This window comes from Tachysurus fulvidraco, chromosome 19 (assembly GCF_022655615.1).
Source record: "Tachysurus fulvidraco isolate hzauxx_2018 chromosome 19, HZAU_PFXX_2.0, whole genome shotgun sequence".
NCBI classification, from domain to species: domain Eukaryota; kingdom Metazoa; phylum Chordata; class Actinopteri; order Siluriformes; family Bagridae; genus Tachysurus; species Tachysurus fulvidraco.
In genome coordinates, this window is record NC_062536.1 from 10287434 (window position 1) to 10304221 (window position 16788).

Below are 16788 nucleotides of genomic sequence, written 5' to 3' on the forward strand. Positions count from 1 at the left end.
GAGATTCATTTAGAAGCCTCTGCTTTCCCCCCTGCATGCTTAATCAGGATAGCAGCCTCTGTTGTGTGTTATAGAGGAGGATCAGGCAGCCTGGGCGGCCCAGTGCACTCTGAATTTAAGGGATCAGGGAACTCGGGCAGTAGAAAAAGGATGTGGGTGGGGGGTGATGAGACCCTGGATGTGACGAGGGAAAGTGATGGTGGAAGTGATGGTGTGGGGGTATTATATGGAGCCGTACAGATCTTCAGATCTCAGAGGAAACTAAATTCTTGCTTTGTGCCAGAATCTGCACTAATCAGCATGACCTACAAGAAGAAACAATCTGAAAGTAACACAACAGGGTACTTTCCTTCCCTTTCCCCTTTCTCAGCTCATTCAACCTCTCATTCTGGCATTCACATTCTCATGCAGTTAAAAGAGGAAAATGGAATGGATGGAAAATTAAATGGTAAATTACTTTCGGACACGGAAGCCTGTTTGTTATGGTCCTAATTGTGTGTAATGCTATTTTCATTATTTTACCCCCCAGCCCCCCCCTTATTTTGCATCCATTAGCTGATTTTAAATTAACAACCATCTGTTTCTTTTCTGTTGAAGATTCTTTGTTTTTTTTATAGTAATAGATAACAATAGAATTGTGGACAAAAGAATAAGAACCTGATAAATATATAAACATTATTTATATTTAAGATATTCATGCACCGGAAGAATATCTCTGCTCTTTGGAGACAGAGAGAGATGGTGAACTCTTGACAGAGATGAGCAGTCATTTTCATGCTTCTCTCTAATACTGTACCCAGCTGTGAGCTTGATTTATACACACTCTCCACCTCTTACAGCCTTCTCTAAGTCTGTGCACTGAAGTAGATCTTGCCCTATAATCCTATCACTTTGAATAACAGAATCGACTCCTCTCATTTTCCTACAACTCTTCACTTCAGGATCATTTTCTCCAGTCCTGTTGCCTTCTGCTACACCTTAATGAATGCTTATGCACTAGAAACTGTGAATTCTTTAAATGACAGATCCAAGAAAACCTAGCTTTGCTTCCCTACACACTGTACTTGTCAGTAGATGGCTAACCACCAGACGTATATTAACCCAGAATCAGGGCAGAGATGAATGAAGATAGAAGGTAGATAAACGTTTTTAACCGGGTCTATTAAAAACACTTAATGTCTAAGTGTGTCCTGTAAGCACAAAAATGCCTGCTGTTTGTTGAGTTACGGTGTCAGTAAAAGACTCATTTACTTGGTGTTATTTATTAATGCCCTCACAATGTGTGTGGTAAGTCGTCGTTGTTTCAGGGAATCGATGTAATCCACGGGCAACCTCAGCACCAGCTTGCATCTGGCCTAATGTCCCCATGTGTTCATCCCAGCGCACCTCTGATTGTCTCAAAGGTCACCCATTTCAGTAGCCCTAACTAATACACTAATACACTTGTACACTCTTATGCACCGACATTCTAAACACACTATGAGATGCAAAACGGCTAAAATGGTAGTCAGTTGTTAAAAAGCTCCATCCTTTTCAGTTGCTTTTACCAAAGAATAATTGCAAAATACAAACCTTCGCCCAGAATCTGAGCACAAAGATCAGCTTTTTGTCTTGTACTGAGGTGACTTGTGGTGTGAAGGCAAACAGGAGCTTTAGGAAGGTGGCCATGTTTAACTTTCATACTATGTGCACTTCACTGTCCTGCTACACTACGAGCTGCAAGCCACACTGTTTTCTTCATCCAGGATCATACATGTGTTTGCGAAGGAGAGACTTAATTGGTCATATTAAGCCATTAGAAGCCCTTCAGTGTGCATAAAGCTGAAAAAGGCCTTGGTTAATGTATACAAAGTGTGAAGTGCAACACCAGACAATAATAACACTGCCTCTGAGGCTATAATTGCCCAGTAGAGCTGTCAGCTTTAAAGTTGATGCAAAACAACAAGTAAATTGCTGTCTTTTGGGAGAACAAATGGCAAAGCTAGATTCTAAGTCAAACATGTCATCATTACTATACTGATGTGGCCGTACAAATAAATCAATCATTTATGCTTGAAATAATTGTACAATACAGTTGGGGTCCCTTAGAGACTAAGCTGGATTAATACGAGTCCACAAAGAGAACAATAACATTCAAAAATCTCATTTTTCTGAGCTATGTGCTGGTGTAACACTTCTTGACAAACCCACTACATAAAAGGACTACTTCTCAGCATGAATGTGGCAGTTGGACCCAATCAAAATGCACACCGCAGGCAGGTGTTGTTATGGTGATCAGTGTGAGGAACAGGCAGTCAGAGTGTGTGTTTGTGTGGAAAGGGGAAGAAAGGGTTACTGTCAATTTCTCTCATAACCCTGTCATTGCTATGTGTATTTGCAGTATAGCAAGAAACGGTGATGATGGATGTCTCTTATTAGGAGAGTGCTTAGGCTAAATTTGGTAACAGCAGTTAGAATTGGTGCCTTAAGGAATCTCAATTCAAAACATGAATCAACCAAACTCCCTATTCCCCTTCTTCGACGGCAACGATGCTGTTGCCTTTTCATTTCGGGGGCTAATGATTAACAGACTGTGTTGATTTAACGGAAGAGGAATACCGCTTCAATGTCAGCCAAATCTGCTGAAAGTGCTTGTGCTAACTTCACTTTGAGTGCCTGATGATTCATTCAAGTTATCCCTGACTCCCATCAGAAGGCGTCAAAAAGCCTGAATATCAGCATTAGCTTGCCATTGAACTCAGAGGTCTGGTTTGAAATGGTCCTTTAAAGTGCATAACATCCCTGATCCTTTAGCCACTCAAAAGTTCATGGTGACACTGGCAGCAGGGATGAGTGACGGCTCAGTAAGGCAGTTCACAGGGTCTTGAGGTGTGTGTAGAATAACTATAACAGCAAGATGAAAAGAGAACATTTTCTTATGAAGTAAAAATAACTAAAGATTTTCTAAAGAAAAAATGGGACAGTATAATAATAATAATAATAATAATAATAATAATAATAATAATAATAATAATAATAATAATAATAATATTTTTCCCAGTAGCCCAATGTAAAATCAATATACTACTCTTACAAGTTCAGTCATTCGGTTATTTGAACGAATGTAATTGATTAAATGTAGAGGAAAAGTCCATTACATCAGGTCTGCAGTAATGGACAGAATGGTGAATGATACGAATGACCTTCTCATATTGGTATTAAGGCTGGGGTGAATTTTAACTCAGTCACCCAAGACTCAATACCAAAACTCGCTGCAATAGACAGAGCATCCTTCACTGCCTCATAGTGACGTGTGTATGAATCATGTCACCTATCAATAACTGCCACAGAATAGACACGTTATCAGCAAGGCCTCAACATGTCAATCAAATACCACAGGCTACTAGGATGATATGCAAAGTACAAGGCATACCCAGTTTGTCTCTAGTGGAAGCCACCTCTACTGAAGGCACTCTAAAGCAAGGCCATAAATCAATGTGCTTCCATAAGGGAGAGAGATAATCCAGTTGTGTGTGTGTGTGTGTGTGTGTGTGTGTGTGTGTGTGTGTGTGTGTGTGTGTGTGTGTGTGTGTGTGTGTGTGTGTGTGTGTGTCTGTGTGTGTGTGTGTGTGTGTGTGTGTGTGTGTGTGTGTGTGTGTGTGTGTGTGTGTGTGTGTGTGTGTGTGTGTGTGTGGCTTTGATTGGGCACCAAGATCCATATGCCAAACTCTGGGCTCTAGGCCAGCCTCCCATGCACCCTGGGGTCTGGATGCCAGGGTTTCTTATGGTGGAAATTAATCAACACATGATATAATGTAGCCATAAACAAAAAAAAAAGTCTGACAATAAGAGAGTTTTTGTGGTATCTTTCACAACTTAAAGACCATGTTGGTGAAGGGGGCCAAAACAAAAGAAGGGTGTTGTATTTAGGTCTGGCATTTAACAGACGCCATATTTCCAGGAAACCTTATCCCAAGTAGGGTGAAGCTGAAACTGCATGCGTAACAACAAGCGCGCCCATCTGGTGTAGGAATAAACCTGACAAGCAACCTTGTATCACAAAAGCCATTTGCTGAGCTGACATCTTATTCCACACGAACGCTTATACGTCTTAATCAAACTTCTGTTAAAAATATTCAAAAACAACTGCATGCATTTGAAAAAACATGTGTTTACACCGGGGTATAGAGTTTTTATATTATTATTATTATTATTGGTGGTGTTGTTGTTATTATTATCATCATCAGCACTGCTGCTATGGTAACAATCATTAATCCACCCTGAATCCAGACGCACAAAAAAAGCTGCACTGGCCCAGAAAATAATAGACAACAACAGTTTATCTTGAGCATTATGAGTCAATAAAAGAGTGATTATAATTAATATAGTTTCTTTGGCATTGCTTAGATACGCATCACACAGATCCTTCATTACAGCACTTGAGAAATAGCAAATGCCTCCTCTGTCCACTAAAGCTTCTGATGCACCCGTCTATGGTAAAAGCTAAATTAAATCCCGACTGCTTATTTCTTTCTACAGAAAACAATTTGATAGTGTGGCCACTGCCTGTCACGCCATCTGTAGACAATAAATCCATTTAAATGCAAATTATACATGCCTGAGGTCTAATTTTCCTTCCTCTGACTATGAACTCATTGGAATGCACCACATTAACGTGTGAGAAAAGGTGTTTTGTTGTTTGGTGAAAGTGGCGCACCGGCAGAACTTTTGGCACAGCCGAAATTAATATGTGCTTTTGTTTAATTGTGAGTTAATTCACTGCATTTTGGTGGGATTGCGCTCAAAAGTACAAAGAAATGCTTTTCGCTGTCTGGCACAAAGGTAGAACAGTTTGTCTCGCTGAAAACTGCTGTCTCTTGCTCAAAAGTGACGATCATATACAAGAAAACATGAGCCGTAGCCCAGAGTAAAGAAAGAATATTCGAACAGGCTGATGGAGTAATCCTCACATTTAAGGATGAATAGTTTCTAGTTATTTTCAGGAAATCTGCAGGGAGTTATTAAATGAGATTACTTGCTTCTTGTCCCATTAATTTCCATGCAAAAGTTCATTATGTTCCATAGCAAAGCGAATCATGACAAAAAATCATGTTGGAAATGGAAACATTCATTATTTTGGGCGTTATTTAACTTTCATAGATAATTACATTTGTTTTTGGGTGTTGTTTAATGAACTTTTTATTATCTATTTATTTATTTGGTTTTTTGGGGGGTTTTTTTGGAGGGGGGGGTCCTTTCTTTCTTTTGTTGGGGGTGGGGGTGAGGAGGAGTTAGTAATGCAATGCCATTACAGAATGTTAACAGACTTTTACTGCTTTTCCAGCATCTTTAACTCAACAGACCAATATGTGTAGGCAGCATGTTTCAGGCAGGAGGAGAGGAGAATAAAAATGTATCATGTTGTTGCACATTATTCTCATCCCAGACACTAGTTTCTTAGACTAGAATGATTCAATCTCATGCATCTAATTCTCTGCACTTCTCACAGTGAGATATTCCCCTCTGTTTGCTACGGTCAAATCGTCACATCTCGTATCTGTCAAGCACAGGAGCTTCCATCGTGTGTGTGTGTGTGTGTGTGTGTGTGTGTGTGTGTGTGTGTGTGTGTGTGTGTGTGTGTGTGTGTGTGCAGAGAATGCAAACCATTACTAAAGCGTTTGAAATATAAATAACAAATGTCAATGAGCCAAAATTAAAATTTCAACAGTCCATTAAGCCTTCATGTATTTTTAGCAAACAACTAATAAGCAATAAAACCGTGCTTTATGTTTAAACCAGTGTCCTTGCATATTACAACAAAATGCTATAACACTGTTGTCCTTAACTGCTGCATATATTTCTTTAATTTACTTACTTAATGCATGTTCAGTGTAGGACAAGCCAATGTAGTCACTGTGAAGCCTTCCCTGCCGCTTAGTCAGAGCTTCATTACAAGAGACCCCGCCTGCTTCCTGTCATCTCCCATCATCTTCAAGCATAGGAGAGACCACAAAACCAGGAAGTACCACAGTGCACCAGGTGCTGCAAATCCCATGACACACTCAGACAGGGCTTACTGCTCTAAGAATATATTAACTACTTTTAATCCTCTACAGTGTTGTGCATTTAAGACAATCACATGTTATACAGGGTTATATTTAGAAACCAGTCGAGGGAAAATGGCACAAAGGCGCATTCATGCTTTTTAAATATAATATCCCAAACTATTCATACCCTAGTCGATTACCCGTGTCCCTGTGTCTGTTTTTCATGACATAACACTACCTGTGAATGGAGGAAGAGGCTGGGATAGAGACTAATGATGGCATGAGCAAGAAAAGCCTACTCATTAATGAGTTTTTGTGACATAAAATAAAAACAAACATGGAAATAGTTCACTGAACGTGTGTGTGGTGATGTCAGTCGTCTCCACCACAGGGTGAAGAATGAGAAGCAGTAGGTTTGTTTAGCTGCAGCAATAATGACAAGCAATCAAAATGAAGTGTAGCAATCATATATTGTTATTGTCGCGAAATATATAATAAATGCTGAGTGCAAACGTTTTAAAATAATGTTTGAATATAACTAAAATACGACAAGCTAAAAACTCAAAGGCACAGAAGTAACCCTACCTAGCTAGTGCTTCCAATTATAATAACAGCCAAGGCAAATAATATTAACTTTTAATGGAAGAATTTACTGATAATTGCCTTTTAATTCATAATTGCATTTTAATTAGTGAAAACACTTTTTAAACTGGACTTTATTTGGATGTATCACAATGTTTGGTTGCAAATGACTTTAAAATGAACAATAAGACAAACCAGTCCAGCACTTTTATATGTGTTGAGCTGTACAAGACTCTTTATTTGTGTCCAAACAGAAAATCCTTGCATATGCAAAAACAGGCATGATGCCAGTGTCATAAATCTTGGGATATGTTGAAACTTGAATGAGTTCAATAAAGACATCAGCAATCCTGCAACAAATTCATAATGTATCTGCACTGAAGGGTGGAGGGTTCCAAATGAACTGAACTGGTCCCTGTGGGCCTGTGGATGTAAGGAGCCTAGAAACGACAGACACGTGCCTATGAAAACATAATCAGGGCTGAACTTGACTTAACTCAGAACAGCTCGTAGGAGGTCAGCACCCTCTGTGGCACTGGAAATTGCATCTGGCCAAGCCAGGGTCCACAGACATCCTTTAATGCATGCAAACAAGGTCTGAAGAGCCCTCAGTGTCATCAAACATTCAGCAGCTCTACCTAGTGCATTTTACATTCCTTCCTTTCTCATACAACGATACGCTTTCGCTTCATCCTCCAACTGCTCATCAGGGGCCCAAAAACAAAGACGTAGAAAGAATTGAGGAGCGGTATTTGGAAGCTTTGTCACGGTAATGATTGACAGCAGGATTGTTCCGCTGCTGTACTTTGAGCACTGCATGTGACTGCCAGTATCGACTTAAATTTCTAGCAGGCAAGGTACATTCAAGTCATATTTCCCTGAGCACACAGCTCCTACTCCTTCACTTTTATCCACCCCTCACTGTCTCTTCTCTATCCATCTCTCTTTGCCAATACATTAAATGTAGCCTTCAGGCAAATATGAAGTGAGCGTGTGGATGAAGTCTGACTGGATTTCTGAAAAGTCGTTCTCTTTTAGCACCATGTTATTCGATGTACAGCCTAGGCTAATAAAACTGCATCGGGTGTCAAGTAATTTTCCAATATGACATTATATTAAGCAGCTAAAGCCCTCGTCAAAAATATGTTTTTTTTTTCCTTATCAAAGCCTTAGAACTGTATCATCATCGCAGCAAAAAGAAATTGCTGCCCCTTTTATCTGCACAGCCTGTAAAATAAGTGGGAATGGTTCTGTTGCTCTGACTGTGCAGGGGCTTTTACTATCACACTGCAATAGGAGTGACTCTGAAGGGAGCGATATGGAATCTGCAGCCTCTGACATAATGAGGACGTTTATTTGCTCACCTCCGTCCTCGGCAGGCCCGGCCCGGGGAGAATGCAGCCCGCTGGAGCCTATTGACTCACCATGGCAACAATCAGCGACCACAGAAAGGTCAAATTCTCTATATGAAGTAAATGGCATGAGGAGAGTTATAGAGCGATGGAGACACTGATCATTCTTATTGTTGCCTCATAAAGGGAGATAATAATAAAACGAGCAATGGCAGAGACTGTGCACAGGTCATTACATGTGTATTAATTGTTGTCTGGTTAATGTCTATCATTACTGCTTCACAGAAGTTCTATCACTCTTCTCTCTCATCTGTTGTGTTTCAGTAGTCCTCTTTTTCTTTTCCAACCGAATGCCTGAACCATGTTTTATGTGTGGTCGCAGTGCAGCAGTATTTCTACTACAAGCCCTGAGGCCTGAGGCTTTTGGGATGGATCTGTGGGCCTGAAGCGATGTAATAATCCCCAGCGTGGTCCAAGCAAATGCCAATATTTTGTTTGTTAACTTGTTTGTTCGGCAAAGACGAAGGGCATCTGCTGAGAATTACGGTAGCTCAGTGCCTAATGCTATCTCGCCATCTCCATTGAAATGAAGACTTTTATCATTCCGAGAGCTTTTATTATGGTTTGAATTCATCAGACTCATGGTAGCTGATTATACATCTAATTTTACAGCACCCTCAGGATACCGTGATCAATACTCACAACTGTCACTTCCACACACTGAGAAGGAACAAGACGAGGGGTTTACAGTAGAAGTCATTAGTAAAAGCTAGGTGAAAGCCCATCCTTTAGATGTACAGACGTAAGATTTTGTCTGCTGCTGAACCTTGTAACTAATCCGGTGTTCTAAAAAAAAAAAAACGTCAGAGCGTGACTTTCTCGATAGCAGTAAAAGACTTCTGCCAGAGTATTTTATTGCGGTGTTGTACTGCACGGATCGTCTGCCTCTATCCACTCTATATCGCTGTGTTATGGCTCCTGTGGGAGCAGGGCCTTGAAGGCATGGGGGAACTGGAAGGACAGGAGAGTTGGTGGAGAAAGAGAGTGAGAGAGGTAGAGGTAGAGGTAGAGAGGTAGAGAGAGAGAGAGAGAGAGAGAGAGAGAGAGAGAGAGAGAGAGAGAGAGAGAGAGGATCTGGGGGAAATGGGACAGCTGGCACACTCTGATAGGAGGGGGAGGGGAGTTGAGGGGGTTGCCTATGCAAGCAGCAGGCTTTGGGACGCGAGAGAGAGAGAAAGGGAGGGAGAGATTGCTTTTTTGTGGTGGAGAGAGGCCAGCAGATGGACTCCTTCAAACAATAGAGCAGGGACAGATGCAGCTACAAAGATGCAGCCACACAGAGGCTAGTGCTGCCCTTATACTTGAGTGTACCAGCACCCAGCAGGACATGATGGAGGTGCTGCAACTCCACACAAACAGCCATTCTTTCTCTAAGAGAGGCATTATTTCTTTAAGAGAGCCAGGAAGGTGGAGCTACTATGCAACGGGGCACCACAAAGAAACAAACAAAAGAGCATGGGTTGTAACTTTCTTATGCCACCCCTAGAGCCCTCATTTATTAACAAAGCCCCACGGACAGCCGGTAAATCCCCAACTAGCTCTTAATCCTGAGCTCCAGCCATCATCTGTCATGAATAAACAACCAGATCAGCAGGCAGTCTGAATTACCTCTAAGCATTAGGCAGTTTCGGTATTACTACAGCAGCGGTCAATCTACTTAGGATCTCTGGAGGTGTGAATCTTTTCTATTTATTTATTTATTTATTTATTTCCCCCCCTTTTAAACAAATTAAGTATAAATGAATTTTTAGTATTTAAGTATTCTCGGCAAACTGCACATTTTTGCTTTAGCAATAGAGAGATATGTCCCATAAAGAGTCATAAAAGACTTTTTTTTTTTTCAAACTTCCTGTGCAAACCCTGAGGTTAGTGGAAACAAAAAGATCCCCTTGCCTCTGTTCCCTGTGCCGGAGGCAGTTAGTTGGTGCCTCCTTTCATTGTAATAGGACAGGTTGGAAGAAGGAGAGACCAAAACCAGCATGTGTGACAGCTACGCTGCGGACTGACTGTGGCTGAAGTGGACAGTCGAAGTTACACCGCTGCTTGAATTGCTTCTGTATCATCATGCTTTGTATCATCAAATTTTACGTGATGATACGGCTCATCGGTCAACTATTTATAGATATATAGAGTGTGTCAAAGTTTCTGAACATGTAACATAATACAATAATAGATATTTCACTGTGATATTCAGAAACAAAAGTCTTCACAATCGAGCAAATTGGAAAGGCTTCCTGCCATATGGCTGTGACACACCAAAATATCCAGACTGCCTACACTGAAACTATACCATCCAGGTGAGGTTTTCTGCACTTTTATCCACATTAGTTTGTTTTTGGGTTTAAGTCTGAGCAAAACCGATACTTTTGGTTTGCTTGCTGTTTAGCTTGTTTTGGGTTCACACTGCAAATACAGACAAAAAATAAAAATGGAGAGCAAAAAACATTGGCCGAGTGGCGTGTAGGACTGAAAGCATATTCATAAAACTCACTATTCATGTTTGTTAAAAATGTGACAGAAATAAATAAACCTCTACAAAATCAACAGAGCATGGACAACAGAGTGCCCAATAAATTACAAGATAATTGCATATATTTATTTTCTCTTTTTGGTTTGTTAGTTGTAAAATACAGAACACATGGCATTTCTGCAGTGCTTCACTTAAGTTTAGGATCCGACATGTAAAGAAAAACTCTGCCAAACCCCGAATACAGCATGTTATTCAACATACTTTGATTCAGAATCACGTCACATTTTTATTGTACTGGAGTTTGTTCAGAACCACAATGAAACCAACTTGCTCATGAGGGTTAATCATGCCATGGTGAAACAAACCACACCAAGAGGGAAAAAAGCACCAGGGTTCCAGGTATCCTGTGGTAGCCTAGTGGCTAAAGTGACGAACTACCGATTGGAAGGTCATGAGCTCAAATCCCAGGTCTACCAAGTTGCTACCACTAGGTCCCTGATCAAGGCCCTTAACCCTCAGCTGTATAAAATGTAAGTCACTCTGGTAAAGGGCATTTTTTAAATGTCATAAATAAATGTATACAGTTCCATACAATACTGCACATGACAGCACCCTTATATATATTTTATATATATACACACACACACACACACACATTTAATTAGTCTGAGCGTGTATCTGATGAGAAGCTTGTAAAATTTTGACAGATTGAAAAACCGGGCCTTGCCTCACTGAACCTAGGAGACGAGACCATACAACATGGTGCCCCAATTGGATTCTCAGTCTTAATTAACCACAAGTCTCCTCTGCAGCTTTACATTATCAACAAAGAAGTCTAATGGCTCCCATAGTAGATGCTTATTCTTTTTTTTATATAGTCTTCACTTTCATTCAGTACATGAAGCACACCTGAGCTAATTGATAACTGTCCAGCTTTTCCCATGTTTGTGCTGGGCTCTTTAACAACACCTGCAGTTTTGTTTGGGTGCTGGCAACATCTCTGTGCAACACATTTGGGATGCTGGCAGAGGAGGAAGTGAAATAGTCTTGCTTTTCTCATCAATAGTCTTCCTATTATTAATGTCTGATGGTGAGTTGCCGTGTAGTCTCTCACCCTCTAGAGCGTGACGGCAGCTTTCAATATCAGAGCTCTGAACAGAGCCCATCGGCAAATATTGACACGGAGGATTTGAATGTTCATTTCATTCCTGGCAGAACGGGCGTGATGTGCTTGGATCTGCTGAAGAGGCAGCACATTAGATGAGGGACAGTGTCTGATTCTCACTGTGTTGCAGGGGCTTGCCAGGACCGTGGAGAGGTTATTGGTATCGCAATGTGTAGCTGCAGAAGGAATACACCCCACCCTATTCCCACCCCCACCACCAAGCCGCCGCATGCGCACACTACTGGAAAATCATTATTCTGTTGTCTCAGTCCCTCCTGTTGAAACCTGTCCTTCACCGGAGCTTCTGTCAACAATGCCTATATGCCACTTTCCTATGAGGAGGATTATTCATAGACATACATACACATACACATACACATATCTCTCTCCTCTGTCACTGTTCCTTTTTCTTAGTACACTTCATACAACCATTACCTTGACACAAGGTTAAAATATTGTGTAGAACTATTGCTCTTCATGTTCAATGGTCTATACATTGTGGACATCATTTGTTGCTCCATGGGTCACATCTTGGTTACATCCTCAACATTCTACGTGGCTTTCACCAAACTGACAACAATCTCACATCAAACACGTAGACATACAGTAAGTGAAAGCACACAAGTAGGTTGAGTTTAATCTCTGCCTTCCCAGATAACATGGCCCAACTTTTGCTCTCAAACCCACTTCCTAATGGCTCATCCAGATGCTCTTCACTCATTTAACAGGAGGCCTATAGTGCACATGAAAACACCAACTCTTTCTATGCAGCTTTATCGCTCATTCACAATCGCTTCAAATTAGATCTCTGAGTCAATAGAATGATTCAATATTTAATTTGCTCATAGCAGGTGGCGATTTAGTACCAGGTATGGCCACCTCTTTCTCAGTGACAAACAGGCACACGGAAGAACAAGGGCCTTCGTGTTGCAGCTTGCCCGGGACAAGGTGAACAGACACTCAATACAAACCAAGGGGGCCACAGAAGCTCCCACAAAGGCTATTAATTGTTGTCAGACAACAGGAACAGAGGAAATCGACATGGAGAAGGACGGGAGGGGCGAGAAAGAGAGAAGGAATTCATAGACGATACAACTAGACAGGCCCTGAGCTTCAGTGAACTAGAGCCATCGTACTTCTCTGCATGCACTCTAGCACGCTCCAGAGAATCGTTTAACAACTTCACTTTGTGCCTTCAGATGACTCTCTATTTATCGTCCTCCTTAGCTGTGCCTAATGACGCCTTTGGGAGGAAACAAAGAAAGGTGTTTCACACTTCAGACGGTCATTACACTGCTCACAAATGATCTCAATAATGCAACAGCAAAGCTTTCTAGGACACACGAGTTTAAACTGACAAAATTACAAACCTGAGGGATTGTGTGTGCAGCAGAACTATATGAATATAAGCTTCTGAAAGCAAAGTCTGTTTAATTATTTGCCATCTCTGTTAACCAGCGGGTACAATGACGTGATTCCTAGCATGAAAGACTAGTCAATCGTGCTGCCTAGCGTGTGCTAATTCAGTGAAAAATACAATACATATATACAGTACAGTATATCTACAGTATATAAGGACATTAGACCTGAAGATGTAGCCACTTAAAATGAGCCGATTCACTAAAACAGTGAGATCCTGGCTTACATGCATTTACAAGCATCCTGAATTTCAACTGCTGTAGCTTTTTCTGGAGCATCAAATATCCAGCACCTCAAGTCTAAATCTGGTTATGTTCTTAGATATATTGTGCTCTTATAGTCCTACATCAAAAAAGCATTAGTTACTTTACTTACAATTCACAGAGCAGCCACCACTATTGAGCTCCCAAAAACCTCATTATGCCATCATGTTGTTAAAAGGTTGTCACACTGGGATGCTGAAATGAATCTGAAAAAAAAAGCATTCTGGCTGACACTGTGCTGTCAGCATGCTAGTCCATAGACAACAACACAAAATGCAAATATATCCATTTACAGGACAACCTGGAACAGGAAACAAAAAAAAATCGACCTCAATTACACAAACCGATTCACCGCAACAATTATGCGCATATCATGAAGCACACACTTTGTTTTAATTATGCCTTTTTTTTTTAGCTCATCTCGTCTCTCAAACATCTTTGGGTTCGGTGGTTGAATTGTCAAGGCTGGATATATAAACCTGCCACCAAACAAGAGTAGAAATTGACTCGCACCACATAATGAATTGTAGCTCCTGCTGAAATTACACTGACACGTAATGAATTGAAGACCTAATGAATTGCCTTTTTCCACCATTCCTTTGTCACACCTTTTGAAAGCAGCACAGAAGCCATTTACACATCTAACATTTTCCTGATCTACCAAACGCTTCCCGTCATGTCAAATCCGTCAGAGACGGATTGCTAACCGGTTTTATAACCTTGCAGCATAATCGACAAATATCATTTTTGCTGCTAGAATATTCTATTTCGATCTCAGCTTCGTAAAATAGAGCTGATATTTACCTTCACTACTTGTTTTGCTGTGTCTCTTTTTTCTTTCTCTCTCACTCTCCTCTTGTTTTATGTCTGTGTTACAGACTGACATTTGTCATATTTAAAATCTATCTGCTCGTGTACCGTGCTTTTCTCTCGCACGCTTGTCTTTACAGCATTGTTTATACCTGTTGCCGTTGTAATCTCATGCCTACATACACATGGCAGTATCCTGGGAGTCATGTGAAAAAAATTGGAAAACGAATATACTGTCACTTGACTCAGGCCTAATGGAATGTGTGTATATTTACTGTGCGTGTGTGTGTTTGTGTGTGTGTGTTCATGTGAGAGAGAGAGAGAGAGAGAGAGAGAGAGAGAGAGAGAGAGAGAGAGAGAGAGAGAGACAGAGAGAGCGGAGGAGGAGGAGGAGGAGAAAAGATGGATAAATACGACAGCCTTCATTTTGTATGCATTGCTTTCCTCACTAGGGAAATTTATAAGCTGAAATGCTGATAGTTTCCAAATCAGTTAGATTGGAAACAGAGACCTACAGCATCAGAGCCATCACTCTATTCAAAAGCTGCAGCGTCTTTCAGCAGTGCTACTGTCTAAATCATTCTAAACATACAGCACCTCGGAGTTCAGCTCCAGCCGAGTTTATTTCTACCTGCATTAGTTCATATGATTGTTGCAATTGCTTCGACTTATCGGTGGACTTGATTACACAATTACACAGTGCTGTTGCAGTCACCGAGGACGTACGCTCCGTCGGGCTCACTGGACTTATTCATTCTGTTGTCTCGTCACATTGCGCTCTGACTCAGATAAAGTCTCACACCAAACAGAACCTCCTGAAGACTTTCTGTGTAAAAACTCACTGCTTGTAAAAGAGCCAGCACTGGAATTTAATATTATTAAAGTATAAGGACTAAATATAGTCTATGAACCCCTTAAACTGTGCCAGCAGCGATCAGCAGAGTTCAATCAGTAGCCCAGGCTACTAGTTAGACAAGAAGGTTTAGCAACCAGAAAAAAGAACTCCTTACTGTCTAATGTGTTTGATTAAACCTTTATGTCAGTGCTGCAAATAAAAACTTGTGCTTCCGAATGCCTGTATACATCGTCTGAGCCACAGTCTCACTAAAGATGGAATGATTTTCACTAGGCGGATTAAGTAATGTTCACTGACTGGATGAGGAACATGCAGGTACTCGAATGAAATATGTTATGAGATTTAAGAAAAAAAAGTTGACCAAAAACCTGCTGATATTTTGTCAAAAACATGCCGTGCGACTCGTGCCACCCCGTCACTTCAAATAATTCATAATAGTACCAGAATAATCGGGTATAAAACTAAGTAACTAGTGGGTTAGCAAACATTAATTTCTGTTTTCAGCTCTGCAGACAGACTTCAGCTCCCATAAGGCACAGGAAACAAACAGACAGACTGCTTCTTCAGTTTTTCTTTTTCATCTCAAAACCTCCAACTTGTCTGCACTGTAAAGCTCAGCTGCTTGTCTGTGCTCTTAAAACGATCGCACAGGCCGCTGTCTGCAGGGAACACATTTGTAACGTTTGGTAAAACGTGCCAGGGCTTTTTCCTGATGAAACCCAGCACATGTCTCGGGGGATCCCCGTCTCCCTGCTTGGGAAACTTTTCCAGAGTCTCATAAGGAGGAAAAAACACAGTACATCTCCCCGGTTCATCGTAAATCGTGTCAGCGAGGCGAGAAGAGCTGCCGTAGGTGAGGTGTTATTAGAAAAACTGTAGGCTTGATGTGACATGGGTGAAATATGAAAAGGAACCAGGAAGCACAGAGTTGTCCCCCTGTGACAGCCTTTCTGCATGCTACCTAATGCAGCCACAGCATCTAGCATGCCCTAACATGCTCCTTGCCAATTAGTGAGTGCAGGAAACTGTGAAAACCCAACCATAGGTGCCTTATTACTGTTCTAATGTTCTCTCAGCCTAGGAAGCTTGTGCCTGTCTATATATATATATATATATACTGATTTTTAAAAAAGCTTCTTATAACGTATATCAAAAGCTGAATACTTCATTCTTTCTCAAGAAAAATCCTACAGTATGTTTTGCTTTCACTGCAAGTTGTTCTGATCTTTCTAAATGAACTACTGCAGTCCTGTCACTCTTCGATGTTAGGCCTCTGGGTGACTGTGCATATTCTGAGCACCTCTATTTTCATCTTCCCGTGGGAGCAGACGAGACGAGACGCCTGTCTCCAGGTTCATGCATCCCACTTCATCTCCAGCCATTTGCACCAGGCCTAAATTGCCATTTCATTAGGAGAGAGCAAATGAAATCTTTTCTCTTTTTTTTTTTTTTTGTATGTGTGTGCGTAAGGTTTTTCTTGTTATGACAGCCTGGATAACAAATCACAAAAGCAATATCTGCTTGTCGTCTTCTGTCCGCTCAAATACTGTCTGTGTAATCAATGTGGAGAGATGAAGAAACCTTTCTCTGAGGAGTGACGTGACATCTATTAAAATAGCGTGACGACCCGTACTGTAGACCCCGCGCTTGTCAGTTCAATATGGCACACTGTCAGAGAGGCCTGTATTAAAAGCAAGCTTTATCGCAATGTTTTTAAAATTCGTATGTAAGTGGCTTCTTGTAGTCTTTCATCATTTTCTGCACAATTTCAGAGTACAAAATGTA

At 41.0% G+C, this 16788-nt stretch overlaps 1 protein-coding gene across 7 annotated transcripts in view; it reads right to left on the bottom strand.

Annotated features, from left to right (window-relative positions):
• phf21b (PHD finger protein 21B) overlaps positions 1-16788 on the bottom strand; it is a 64470-nt gene that overhangs the window by 20654 nt on the left and 27028 nt on the right. Inside the window, exon 2 of one of the 7 annotated variants that reach the window (XM_027151251.2) lies at positions 13450-13543. The exons of 5 other annotated variants lie outside the window; for them this stretch is intronic. The gene's annotated coding sequence lies outside the window, so the exon portion shown is untranslated. Of the gene's footprint in view, positions 1-5854; positions 5963-13449; positions 13544-16788 lie in introns of those variants that run through there. One more of the 7 variants, XM_027151253.2, reaches the window with a different exon arrangement.